Here is a 13,031-nt window from a genome sequence, read left to right as displayed (position 1 = left end):
TTGCCTTCTACTAGAATCGGACAGCTCCAGAGGTTGGAATTGAAGACCTCTACAGAAACAGGACACTTAACAACTGCTCAAGCATCCCATGTCAATCTGCCAGGACATCCTCTATCCATTTGCTCTTCACATACACCCCCCAAACAGTGGTGGGATTCAAAATTTTTTACTATTGGTTCTGTGGGCTTGGTGGGCATGGCTTGGTGGGCGTGACAGGGGAAGGATACTATAAAATCTCCATTCCCATAGCACTTCAGGGGAAGGTTACTGGAAAATCCCATTCCCTCCCCACCCCACTGACCTGCTTTCCAGCTCCATTCTGTGCAGGGCAACAAAAGAAGACCCAGCCGATCAGCTGGAACTCAAGAGGCAGAGAATAGATGGGGGCGGGGCCAGTCAGAGGTGGTATTTGCTGGTTCTCCACAACTGGTCAGAACCTATTGAGCACCATCTGTGCCCCCAAGTGTTTAAAGGTCCTATATTTTTAACCTTTTTCAGCGGTTGTGTTTTCAATGAAAGTGTTGGTTTTTAACCTCACACTGGTTAATCACAAATTGAGTTAAAATATTCAGTTAACATATCTGTGACCTTAAGGTGTGCTTTTCAAGTTAGTTATTGTCACCAATTGTTACTTTCTCTTTCCTTCCTAAGATCCTATATGCCAAAACTGGATGTCAGTTAAGCAGAAATTATTCAAGTTTCAATTATCAAGAGAAATTGCATTCTATTGTACTTTATGCTGCTTTCGATAACATGGCTATATCTGGTTCTTTGTATTTAAATTGTGTTCATGTTGGTTTATTCTAAAATAAATCATTCAGAAAAAAACCTGCTTTGGAACAGCATTCAGTGGTGTCCTTGATGTTGTCTGGACTTGCTTGTTCACTTGCAGAAGTTTTCTTACCCGATTAGTAATCTCATCAGTGCTCTAGCACATTGTCAGGAAATGAAGTGTATGCAAGCGAACAACCAAGCTCAGAGAACCCCAAGGACTCTGCAGTTCAACCACGAGCTACATATACATTCTCTTGTGTTGGAACAGGATACGATTACTATAAATGAGAAAATATCAGATACTATTGGTAGTAAAAACAAAAGTGGTAAAATCAAATTTCTCTTTGGCAACATCCCTATGAACTCTGCTCTGCTTCACATATGCTAAGCCGTGCTTGGTAGAGAAACCCAATCATCCGGGTGCAACTAAGGCCATAAAACATTGGTGGTAAACCATAGTAGCTTGACTTCTCATTGTTTCCCATCATTAACTAGCAATACCATAGTTATGGGAAATATATATTTTGCAGGCAGATTCAGTCTTAGCTATCTCAAGTATTTTGCAGATGTCTTGTAATGAATTATGCAAAAGACCACTGCCATAGAGCCTGCTGCCAGATGCCAGGTTCTAGTTCTGTCTTAGGCCCAGAGCCAGCTGAGTGCCCTTGGGTCAGTCACTCACTCACTCTCAACCCTTAGAAGGAAGCAATGGCAAACTAATTCTGAAATCTCAGGAAAATTGCAGGGAATCGACCACATAGTTGGCAGAAATCAAGACTAACTCAAAGGCTATGTCTTTGAGATCTGAAGAGCCTCTAGGTCAGGGGTGTCAAACTCACGTCAACACAGCGGCATCATGTGACATATCGGGACTTTGTTCCCCTTCACTAAACTGGGTGTGGGCGTGGCCAGTGCATGATGCATCCGGCCCATGGGCCGGGAGTTTAACAACCCTGCTCTAGGTGCTAAGTTGCTGTCTTGAAATGTTTAGGATTGCAAACTTAATGCTATTGTTTTGGATAGCCATCTGGATTATAAATACATAGGAGGGCTTGGCATCAATATAATATATAAATAATAAATAACATGGATAAACGTGATGTTGCTTGACATTACTACCCTGCTTGCAAGTTTCTCAGGACAACCACAGTCAAAGACAAAATGCTGATCTTATGTATTTTGGTATGACCAGAAAGACAATATTTAGATAAAAACACACCTCTCCTAAATTACACACATTCTCATCTTGTTATCAATCATGCTGACAAATCAATTGCACAGAAGATCGACAAATAGAGCCATCATCAGGAAGTCGTTTGTACAATCATAATCTGAAGAGACTTTTTGAAATAAGATATATATCGCATAATACAACAATAGACTGCAAAGAATTTTGTTTGTTATCCATTTTTAAATAAAACTATTAATTCAGTTAGAAAATGGGTACTCTTGTTTTTTTTTTTCATATTCCAGATTTCATGATATAATTCTGAGTTAAAATATATGTACATATTTAAAAGCATTTGTAATAGGGAAAGTAATAGCTAAAATATCGGAATTAGCAAAGGATACATGAGAAAGTGAAAATGAGCTTTCTCATTTTAAATAGGCAAAAAGATACATGTAATGTACGGACAAAATCTTGTGTCATCATTGATTTTTCAGTTTTCTCCATCTTGGTGGTCATTTTTCATATTTGGTGACATTATAAATGTGTTTAGTCTTTCAATCCCAGATCCAGACTTTTGATTTTTTTCCCCAATTTTATCCACTGAAATCCCTCACTATGGGCATTCTATATGTTGACATTTCACATTATATGAATCCTGCTGAATTTCTAAAACAATCTCAAAGGACATTCTGACACATACTTCATTCGAAATTATGCCACAGAAGGCAAACACTGATTCAATTTTTATTGTTTTATTTCTCTATTGAGAGTTAAAAACCGCAGAGCCTTAACATCAGAAGGCCACTGGAAAAATAAAGACAAATCACTCTGCTTGTAGCTTTTTCTTAGCTTGCATCTAAAAAAAAAGTTTGTTTTCTATGAAGGAGAGGTGAGCATTTTTTTCTGGTCATCAGACCACATTTTTTAAAAATTTAATTTTTTATTTGCCTTTTGAGGGTCATGATGGTGATGAAGTGATGTTAATGAGAAGGACGTGGCTTTGGATCACCCGACTGCATGTTCCAAATAGGCATTGTAAGTCTATCAAAAGCTTAACATATACCTATGTGATTTCTGATGATGAGGTTCATCATATGTAGGTTCCCTGCAGACTAAGAGTAGCATATATGGCTTGTTCAGGGTTAATGCAGCATAGGGGTGGGCAACCTTTGTTGGTGTAAAATTGATCAGGATGATGGGGTATGATCTAGGTCAGGGCAGCATATTAAATCTGAAGGATGCTTTAGAATATGCAGAGATACTGTCAAGGTTGATTCGCAAGGCGCATCTTCCCGCTTGCAACTTGACAAGCTAAACATGGATCATAAGCTTCCTAACAGACAGGAAGCAGCAGGTGAAGCTAGGCAGAATCACATCTGATACCTGTACAATTAGTACAGGGCCCCCCCAAGGCCGTGTGCTTTTTCCACTTCTCATCTTCCTATATACCAATGACTGCATCTCAAATGATCCATCTGTTAAAATACTGAAGTTTGCAGATGACACAACAATGATTGGTCTCATCTGAGATAACGACGAATCTGCATACAGACAGGTTGTACAACTTGCCTTGTGATGTAACTGGAACAATCTGGAACTGAACACACTCAAAACCGTAGAAATGGTGGAAACCCTCCCATACTACCACCTCTTACAATACTAGACAACACAGTATCAACAGTAGAGACCTTCAAATTTCTAGGTTCTATCATATCACATGACCTAAAATGGACACCTAACATCAAAAACGTCATCAAAAAAGCACAACAAAGAATGTTCTTTCTGCGCCAACTTAGAAAGCTCAAACTGCCCAAGGAGCTGCTGATACAGTTCTACAGAGGAATGATTGAGTCTTTCATCTGCACCTCTATAACTGTCTGGTTCGGTTCTGCAACCCAACAGGACAGACACAGACTTCAGAGGATAATTAGGACTGCAGAAAAAACAATTACTACCAACCTGCCTTCAATCGAGGACCTGTATATTGCACCAGTCAAAAAGAGGGCTGCAAAAATATTTACAGACCCCTCACATCCCGGACATAAACTGTTTCAACTCCTTCCCTCAAAATGACGCTATAGAGCACTGCACACCAGAACAACTAGACCCAAGAACAGTTTTTTCCTGAAAGCCATCACTCTGCTAAACAAATAATTCCTTCAACACTGTCCAACTATTTACAAAGTCTGCACTACTATTACTATTAATCTTCTCATCACACCTTATCACCCAACCCCTCCCACTTGTGACTGTATGACTTTAACTTTGTTGCTTGTATCCTTATGATTTATATTGACTGTTTCCTAGTATAATTTGATTGCTTATTGTACTCTATGACTATGATTAAGTGTTGTACCTTATGATTCTTGACTCTTGATGAAGGTATCTTTTCTTTTGTATATACTGAGAGCATTTGCACCAACAAATTCCTTGTGTGTCCAATCACACTTGGCCAATAAAGAATTCTAATTCTAAGAGAGGAGAGGAGGGCACAGGTATGATTGGAATGTGTGGGAAGCTGGGAGAGAGAAAAGGAATTTACGTGAGTGTTTGCAACCTGAGAAAATCTCGCAATCCCAAAATCAGACACCCAAGACTTTTGAAAGGTGTGTAGACTGTTTTCCCCAAATAAAATGTTTAACCTGGATTGGTGGACAGTGGACACTGGGCAGCCCAGGGTAGGAAAAAGGGGTTTTTACTATGCTGCACTTCACGCCAAAACCTTAGAACTAGCTTTGCTTCTTCTGTGCCTGTATGGATCTGTCGGGAAAGTTTTACTCTTGGTAACAAGTAAATGTCCCAGGAATTCCTTTTGCTGTAAGGACAGTCTCAAAATGCCATCTCTTTTTATCTGTCAACCGTCCCGAACGGGACGGTTGACAGATAAAAAGAGATGGCATTTTGAGACTGTCCTTACAAAGAACAGTCGTGTGAGCTCAAGAAAAGATGCAGCTGCTTTAAAGAGACATGGAAACATCTGTTGACCTTTCAGTTCCAAGAACTGTACAATTCTTGTGTGCATTAGTGGATGGATTAATGCTTTACTCATAAGTAAGACCAGGATTTCCTGCATTTTGCTGGTTTTGCGACATCTCCTTACTGTATATGAAAGGCAACTGAATGGCTTAAGAGCTGCAGAAGACTCTGCTTGGCATATGGAGGCCACATTCTAGAAATGGGCAGGACCAGGACCCTTTGGCAAGTTTTCCTGGGAGGGATGCAGATGTTGGCAGGACCACATTGCTGTGAGTTTTTCATTATCCACGCTGTCCTGCTGGCAAGGCTGTTGCATGAGTAATTGTTTAACAAGACAGGGCTTTTCAGAGCGTACAAAAAAATCCCTATCTTATTTACCTTCTTCTGGCAATGGAAATACTAATTTACACCCTGGAACAGGCAACCTGCTGCAAAGTCTGCCTTTCATTTATTTGTCCAATTGCTAGAAAAATACAGCAACCAAAATCAATTTCACTCAATTGTTCCTCTTCAGAGTTTCAGCACCAATCCAATCTTGGCCTGTGTAATTCACAGGAATAAGTACCAATATGAAATGTGAACTCCAGTTAAAAAGAGGCAATGGCTTGGTGACAGAGCACAATTCAGATATGCAAACTTCACCCCAGGTCTAAACTGTGGCACCTGGGACTGACCTGCCCTAATTCTGCTGGCAGAAAAGGCATGTTGCGGGTCCCTTCAGTCAAGGAATTCCGGCTGGCAGGGTCCAGGACAAGAGCCTTTTCTGCTGTGGCTCTTGCCCAGTGGTGGGATTTGAATTTTTTTACTATTTGTTCTGTGAGCGTGGCTTGGTGGGCATGACAGGGGAAAAATACTGCAAAATCCCATTTCCTCCCCATCCCACTAACCTGCTTTCAAGCTCCGTTCTCCTGTGCAGGGCAACAAAAGAAGAGCCAACCAATCAGCTGGGACTCAGGGAATAGATGGGGCGGGGCCAGTCAGAGGTGGTATTTGCCGGTTCTCCAAACTACTCAAAATTTCCGCTACCAGTTCTCCAGAACTGGTAAGAACCTGCTGAATACCACCTCTGCGGTTGACCTTTGGAACATCTTACCTCCAAAGTGAGACCTACTCCCTCCTTTCTGACCTTCCATAAGGGCTTGAAGACCTGGCTGTGCCAACTAGCTTGGGGCCCCAATGGGCGAGTGTCATGCTGGAGGTGGTTAATGGATCCCGCTGCCTCACTCCTCATCTTCCAACTATAATATTTTCCTGATTATAATGCCATTTTATTATTTTTAGAAATATTTATGCGTTATGGTTTTATAGTCAGGCTGAATAGTCAAGACCTTGTTGATGATCCAAACTCTGTCAAGGATCTTGGAGTACTCATGTCTAATGATCTAAGTGCTAGAGCCCACTGTAACTACATAGCCAAAAAGGCATTAAGAGTTGTTAACCTAATCTTACGTAGCTTTTTCTCTGGTAATATTAGACTAATAACTAGAGCATACAAAACATTTGCTAGACCAATACTCGAATACAGCTCATCAGTCTGGAACCTACATTACATATCTGATATTAACACAGTTGAGAAAGTCCAGAAATATTTCACAAGAAGAGTTCTCCACTCCTCTACTTGTTGCAGAATACCTTATTCCACCAGACTTGAAATTCTAGACCTAGAAAACCTAGAACTATGCCGCCTTCGGTCCAATCTAAGTATAGTATATAAAATCATACATTGCAATGTCCTACCTGTCAATGAATACTTCAGCTTCAACCATGACAACACAAGAGCAAACAATAGATACAAACTCAAGGTTAATTGCACCAAACTTGATTGCAGGAAATATGACTTCAGCAACAGAATGATCAATGTCTGGAATACTCTACCTGACTTTGTGGTTTCTCCCCAAACCCCAAAAACTTTAACCTTAGACTGTCTACTATTGACCTCACCCCTTTCCTAAGAGGTCTGTAGGGGGCGTGCATAAGAGCACCAATGTGCCTACCATCCCTGTCCTATTGTTTCTTTTATTTTTCCTATATGTATCCATGTATTCATAACTATGTTTTTACTGATACCTATTATCTTGTAAGCAATTGACAAAACAAATAAATAAATAAATAAGCTTTCAAAAGTTGTAAGCCACCCAGAGTTGCCCTGAGGTGAGATGGGTAGCAAACAAATGTAAGAATTAAATCTCAAGGTAGAGCTGGAAACATCTCTGTTTGAAGTAGCAGAGAGCTCTAGTGATCATCAGTATCTCCCAGGCTTCAAGCATATTGATGGCTGGCTGGCTGGCTGGCTGCTGCTTGGAAATTCACTGGGTGATTTGAGGTCACTTAACTTGTCTCAAGCCAGCCTACCTCACAGAATTGCTACTGGGATAAAATGAAAAGAGTTTCCCGTGGAGGTCATTTTTAACTATTCTATCAGAACAGAAGACTAAACAAACATACAGCAGGTTGTAAAGAGCCCTCAGATACACAGCATCAATACTGGGTAGCAAAAGACGATCCTTTCAATACACTTACTATACCATTTTTGCCTTTGAAAAAAAAAAAGCCAGCTAGTCAAACATTAGGCTCCTACAAAAGAGCAAGACTCTTCTCCTCCTGTTGATGTTACTGACAGAATCCCTTAGACCTTCCAAAACTAACAGAGTTAATCCAGCCACAAAATGATTGTCTGTCCATGAGTTAAATGCCAGCAATCTGTCCCATCTACGACAAGAAACCTGGAATGCAACCCAATTAAATCCTGAGTATTGTGGAACAGGGGTCTCCAACCTTGGCAAAGCTGGCTGGGGAATTCTGGGAGTTGAAGTCCCCCAGGCTTAAAGTTGCCAAGGTTGGAGACCCCTGTTCTGGAGGACACCATTTTCTTGGCAGATCCATAATGTGACATTTTTAAAAACCCAAAGCTCCACATTTCTCGTGGATTCTATCCAACCCTAAGGGCAAGAGGCTGTCCAGGAACTGGTCCTGAAAGATTGAAACAGGTGAGCAAGCTGTAGCAGCAGGCAGCCTCTAACAATTGTCCAAAACTAATGCAAAAGTCAAGCTTGAGAGGATCAACAAGAAGAATAAATTGCCAACCAGCAGCGAGGTGTCATTTTTATAAAACTACTGAAATTTCATACCCAGTGTTCCAGCAGTTCCATTAATCCCTCCAGGATTTCAGAACATTTCAGAACATTTCAGAAATGAGCTTTATCTGAGAATCAAATCTTCCTTCCAAGAAGGCCAATTAATTGGTCTTTGGCTTGGTCCTTGTCTCTGCCATAGGACTTACAAACACCTATACTCAACAGAGATTCTCTGAGGTTTTGTTTACAGTTTGAGGGCCTAATAATAATAACAATACTTTATTTGCGGTCACAGACCAAAACACAAGTACAACAAAAGAAGAACATGGGAAAATTAGTCATGAACAATTGGTCACCAAAAACTTGACTAAGAGGAATTACAGTGTTCTCCTCTGATGGTTACAGCTCCTTTAAAAAAATTGGAAACCTGAGAAGTGATGATGATGATGTTTGGGGGGGGGGGTCTATTCTATTCTCAGATTATGGGGAATGGCTAAACCTCATTCCCTCCAGAATCTGCTGTATGCAAGCAAGGAAGCTGAGCAGCCTTGACATCAGGGGTGGCCACAGAGAGGTCAAAAGAGTCATGTGATTGCATGTAAAAAAAGGAAGGGATTCAAATATGCATCTCCGCCCCTGCTTTTTGACTATAGAGAATAAATGTTTAGCTGTTAGGGCCGGTACTCTTCAATATCTTCATAAATGGTTTAGACAAGGAGATAGAAGGGGAACTCATCAAATTTGCAGATGAAACCAAGCTGGCAGGAATAAGCAACACTCCAGAACAGCAGTCTCCAACCTTTGTGGCTTGGCAGCCCGGTTGGGGGGTAGGAGAGAGGAACCGGACTGCTCGAGCAGTGGGCTGGTGCCTGTGCACATGTGCACACACAGTTCCGTTCACACAAGAGAAGTCTTTGGGGGCACCGTTTCATGTGCCTTCAGGCTTCTCCATACCAAAAGGTTTTGCAAAGGGACAGAATGCCTGAAACAGTGTGAAACTGCTCCCACAATGCCTTTTGTCTGTTTTCAAACACTTTTGGCATGGAGAAGAGAAGCCTTTGGAAACACGGTCTTGTGCTCCTTCAGATTCACCGAGGCTGCCCGACATTCTAAAGCCAATTGGGTGTCCTGCACCAGCAGCCTTGGTGAGTCAGCAAAACTGAGCAGGTTGCTGTGATGACCCAGAGTATATCAGAAATATAACAAAACTCAAAACATACCTAAAAGTCCTTTAATGCCTTCAACTTGGCTTCACTGTTTAATTGTTCACAGTGGAGGAGTAAACTATTTTCAAAATAACATTTCAAAGGAAAGAAACACAGTTCAAATTCAAAGAGCCAATAACGAAGCAAAAACCAAAAACAAACCGCATTGAATAAAATTCCTTGACAGACCAGGATAGATAATTGGCAACTTCAGGAAGATAACCAGGTACAGTCCATTGGAAGAATGCCAACCAAGATAAACCTTCTTTAGGAATAAAACACTAAATTGTTTCCAGTGTCTGTTAGCATGCAGGTCCAAACTCTTATGCAGATCTCACACCTGCAACCCATGAAGAGGATCATGGCCCTCTCCTCCCGAGTAGACCACATTTTACCCTGATCCTCTCCTCCCTGCGTGCCCTAGGATGGATAGGGGATGGGCCTGGGTCCTCCTCTGACTGCTCAGAGTCAGTTTCCTCCAGGGGCGTGACAGGTTGCATTCATTCAGCCTTTACTCTCACTGCTCCGCTTTTGGAGTGGGTAGCTTGATAGCCCGACAAGGGGGTGAGAGGGGAACCAGGTTGTGGGAGCGGCAGGGCAGCACTCATGCGCATGGGTGCAGATCCACTCACACAAGAGAGAAGAGAAGCCTTTGGGGTGCCACTTGGGTGAGTGGAGCTACATGCACGCTCTGGCCCACCTCTCACACTGAACGGTTCTGGATAGGCCACGGCCTGGTAATGGGCCACAACCCATTACCCTGCTCCAGAAGATGGACTCAAGATAAAGAAAGTTTTTTACAGACTGGAACATTTGGCCCTATTTAACAAAATGAAATTCAAGAGTGAGAAAAGTAAGGCCCTAAATTTAGGCAAGAAAAACCAAATGCACAGGTATAAGCATAGAAGAGGTGGTACCTGACTCAGTAGTAGTAATCGCAAGAGGGATTTGGAGTCCTAGTGGACAATCACTTAAATACTGCAGGTGCCAAAAAAAGCCAACACAGTCCTGTGCTGCATTAACAGAGAGGTAGAATCAAGATCATGTGAGGTGTTAGCACTACTTTATACTGCTTCGGTAAGACCACACTTGGAATATTGCATCCAGGTTTGGTTACCACAGTATAAAGAAGATGTTGAGACTCTGGAAAGAGTGCAGAGAAGAACAACAAAGTTGATTAGGGGCCTGGAAGTTAAAATATACGAAGAACAGTTTCATGAATTCGGCATGTCTAGTTTAATGAAAAGAAGGACTAGTGGGTGACATGATAGCAGGGTTCCAATATCTCAAAGAAGAGGAAGTCAAGCTATTCCACAAAGCACCTGAGGGCAGGACAAGAAGTAATGGATGGAAACTAATCAAGGAGAGAACTAACTTAGAACTAAGGAGAAATTTCCTTCCAAAGCAATTAATCTGTAGAATGACTTGCTTCTAAAAGTTGTGGGTGCCCAACACTGGAGGTTTTTAAGAAGAGATTGGACAGCCATTTATTTGAAATGGTAGGGTCTCCTTATTAAGTAGGGGGTTGGACTGGAAGACCTTCCAACTCTGTTTTTCCATTATTCTGTTTTATAACCCTAACCTCAAGAAAGAGTGGAAGAGGAGGAAAGATGTGCCTGAGAAAAAGCAAAAGCAATTTTCCTGAACCTATCCGTTTTGGTTATAAAAAGGGAGAATTGAGAAAAATTGAGGGAGAATTGAGGGAGAATTGAGAAAAAGATTGTTGGAAGGCAGAAGATCACTATGAAAGTTGAATAAAGACCTATGGTGCATTTGACCTTGTGGGGATGAGGCAATGCTTGGAAAGGCAGATTGCAGGATACAGGTCAACAAGAGTGTAAACCGCCAGACCTATGCTGGTTTCTCTGAAAGATGGAAATAAGGGTGAAAGTGCCAAATTGGGATCCAGAAGGAAAAGAGGAAAAGGGAGAAGAGTTAAATTGCTCCTAAGCCTAAGCTCCTAAGATGGAAAAGTGGAAATGGAAAATATCACTTCCCAGAATGGAGTAGTGGAAATCAGGAACCAACGTCCAGCAGAGGTAATGCGTCAATCATCAGTAACTGAGGTTAAACATGCTTGGGATAAACACATATTCATCAGACAAGAAAAATTAAAAATAAATAATAATAATTATTAAAAATAATAAATTAACTAAAAAGAAAACAAAAACAGCAAGAAAAAAACTCAAAGGACAGACTTGATGGACCACTAGGTCTTTTTCTAGGAAATCTGGTACAAGAAGAATTTACCTAGGTAATCACTGAATCACAGAGTATCAGAAATCTGTAACTAGAATGCACTGTCATGTTTGATGCTTTGTTTCCCAGGAGCTGAGTCTGCTTTGTTGCGTCTGGTAATTGCCTCTCACGACTGTTCTAATGAAGTTTGCTGAACTTGTGAAAAGCAAACTCGGTTCTTGTATACCTTTCTTCCATCATAAATTTGGGGTCCTTCTGCTCAGGGTGGATCTGTGCCCAGGATCCCTATAGCATTTTATGGCAGATTAATGATTAAGCCGCTGCTTGTGATTTTTGTTTTGTTTTGTCAGCAGCCTAAGTCCTTATTTCACCCAGTTGTAATTGTTTTGGGCATTTGCCCATCTAAGATTAAAAGGAACTTTTCCTTTTCCTATATTTAATCCATCTGATTTTTAAAATATAGTACTGTTCTTAGGTCTCACATCTTAAACTCAGTCAGCAGTGGAACTACAATAGTCAGCTTCCATCATCATCATCATCCCACAATTTGCTGCCAAGTAAATGTCTGAAATATGAGTTCTTCATTTGTTTCAAAACCAGTGTTGAAGAGAGGATATTGGACCACAACATTCCTTTCCCTTGGAAATATGGAGTTGACAAGTAGATATACTACAGGAGGGAGGCAGGACCACATGATGTGATTACTCCCAGAGAAGTCCTGGCTGGGATGTGGGTGGGGGGGAGCATGGCAGTAGCAACATTAAGATTCCTGCTTTTAAGTTCCATCATACCAACTTCCAGCCCTTTGCCTCGACATAAGTGTTCAAACTGCTGAGGATGAATATGGGCATTCTGTGACTAGTGAAAGTCTGGCTTCCATATTTTTCAATCCAGTGATCTTTGTAGCTGTAATTATAGTGACAAAGTTAGCTCCAGAACTTTTAGATCAATGTGCAATGGCACATTATTATTGGGCAGTGTTTTAGTCACAAAGGAAATTATGTTTGATCAGATCAGCCAATTTATACATTTAGCCCAGTATTGCCTGTAAAAGAAATGAGCAACTGCTGACACTCAATACTTTGCAGGAGTTCAACTTCCCAAAAAATTGAGATGGGGAGGGGTGAGGAAAGACAAGAGGCAATGTTTTTAATCCTATCTATTCTGGGCAGGTTCTACAGGGCACAGAATTTGCGCCTTGAACTATACTGATTGCCACTTTTATGTCATCAGAAAAGGATGATTAGAAGATCTTAAAACTTCCTCTAAACCCATCTGCCTGTAAGGTATTCCTGTGCTCTACAAGAGAGCTACAATCCTTTTCTTAAGCATCCATCAGGAATGGATCTATTATAGCAGGGAAACTGAAAATCTGCTTTGTTGCACAGCACTTTCTCCCAGTAGGATAAATAAGCACCACACACAACCTTAAATCTTATTCCGTGCATGCTCTTTTTAAGCAACTGAGTCAATCAGCCTTCTCTTACTTGCAAAATCCCACGAAACCAGAATACACATTGTTGGTTTTCTACTTGTTTGTTTTGATTGAAGACTATGGTTGGCTTTTGAGTGTCAGACTGGAGATGTCGCAGCCAAATTTGTTCATAGTAAATTCAGAATTAATTACTATTG

The sequence above is a fragment of the Notechis scutatus genome, chromosome 1, assembly GCF_049901735.1.
Source record: "Notechis scutatus isolate UNSWTSFEM ecotype Mainland chromosome 1, rNotScu1.2, whole genome shotgun sequence".
In the NCBI taxonomy this organism is placed as follows: domain Eukaryota; kingdom Metazoa; phylum Chordata; class Lepidosauria; order Squamata; family Elapidae; genus Notechis; species Notechis scutatus.
This window is presented reverse-complemented; position numbering follows the sequence as displayed.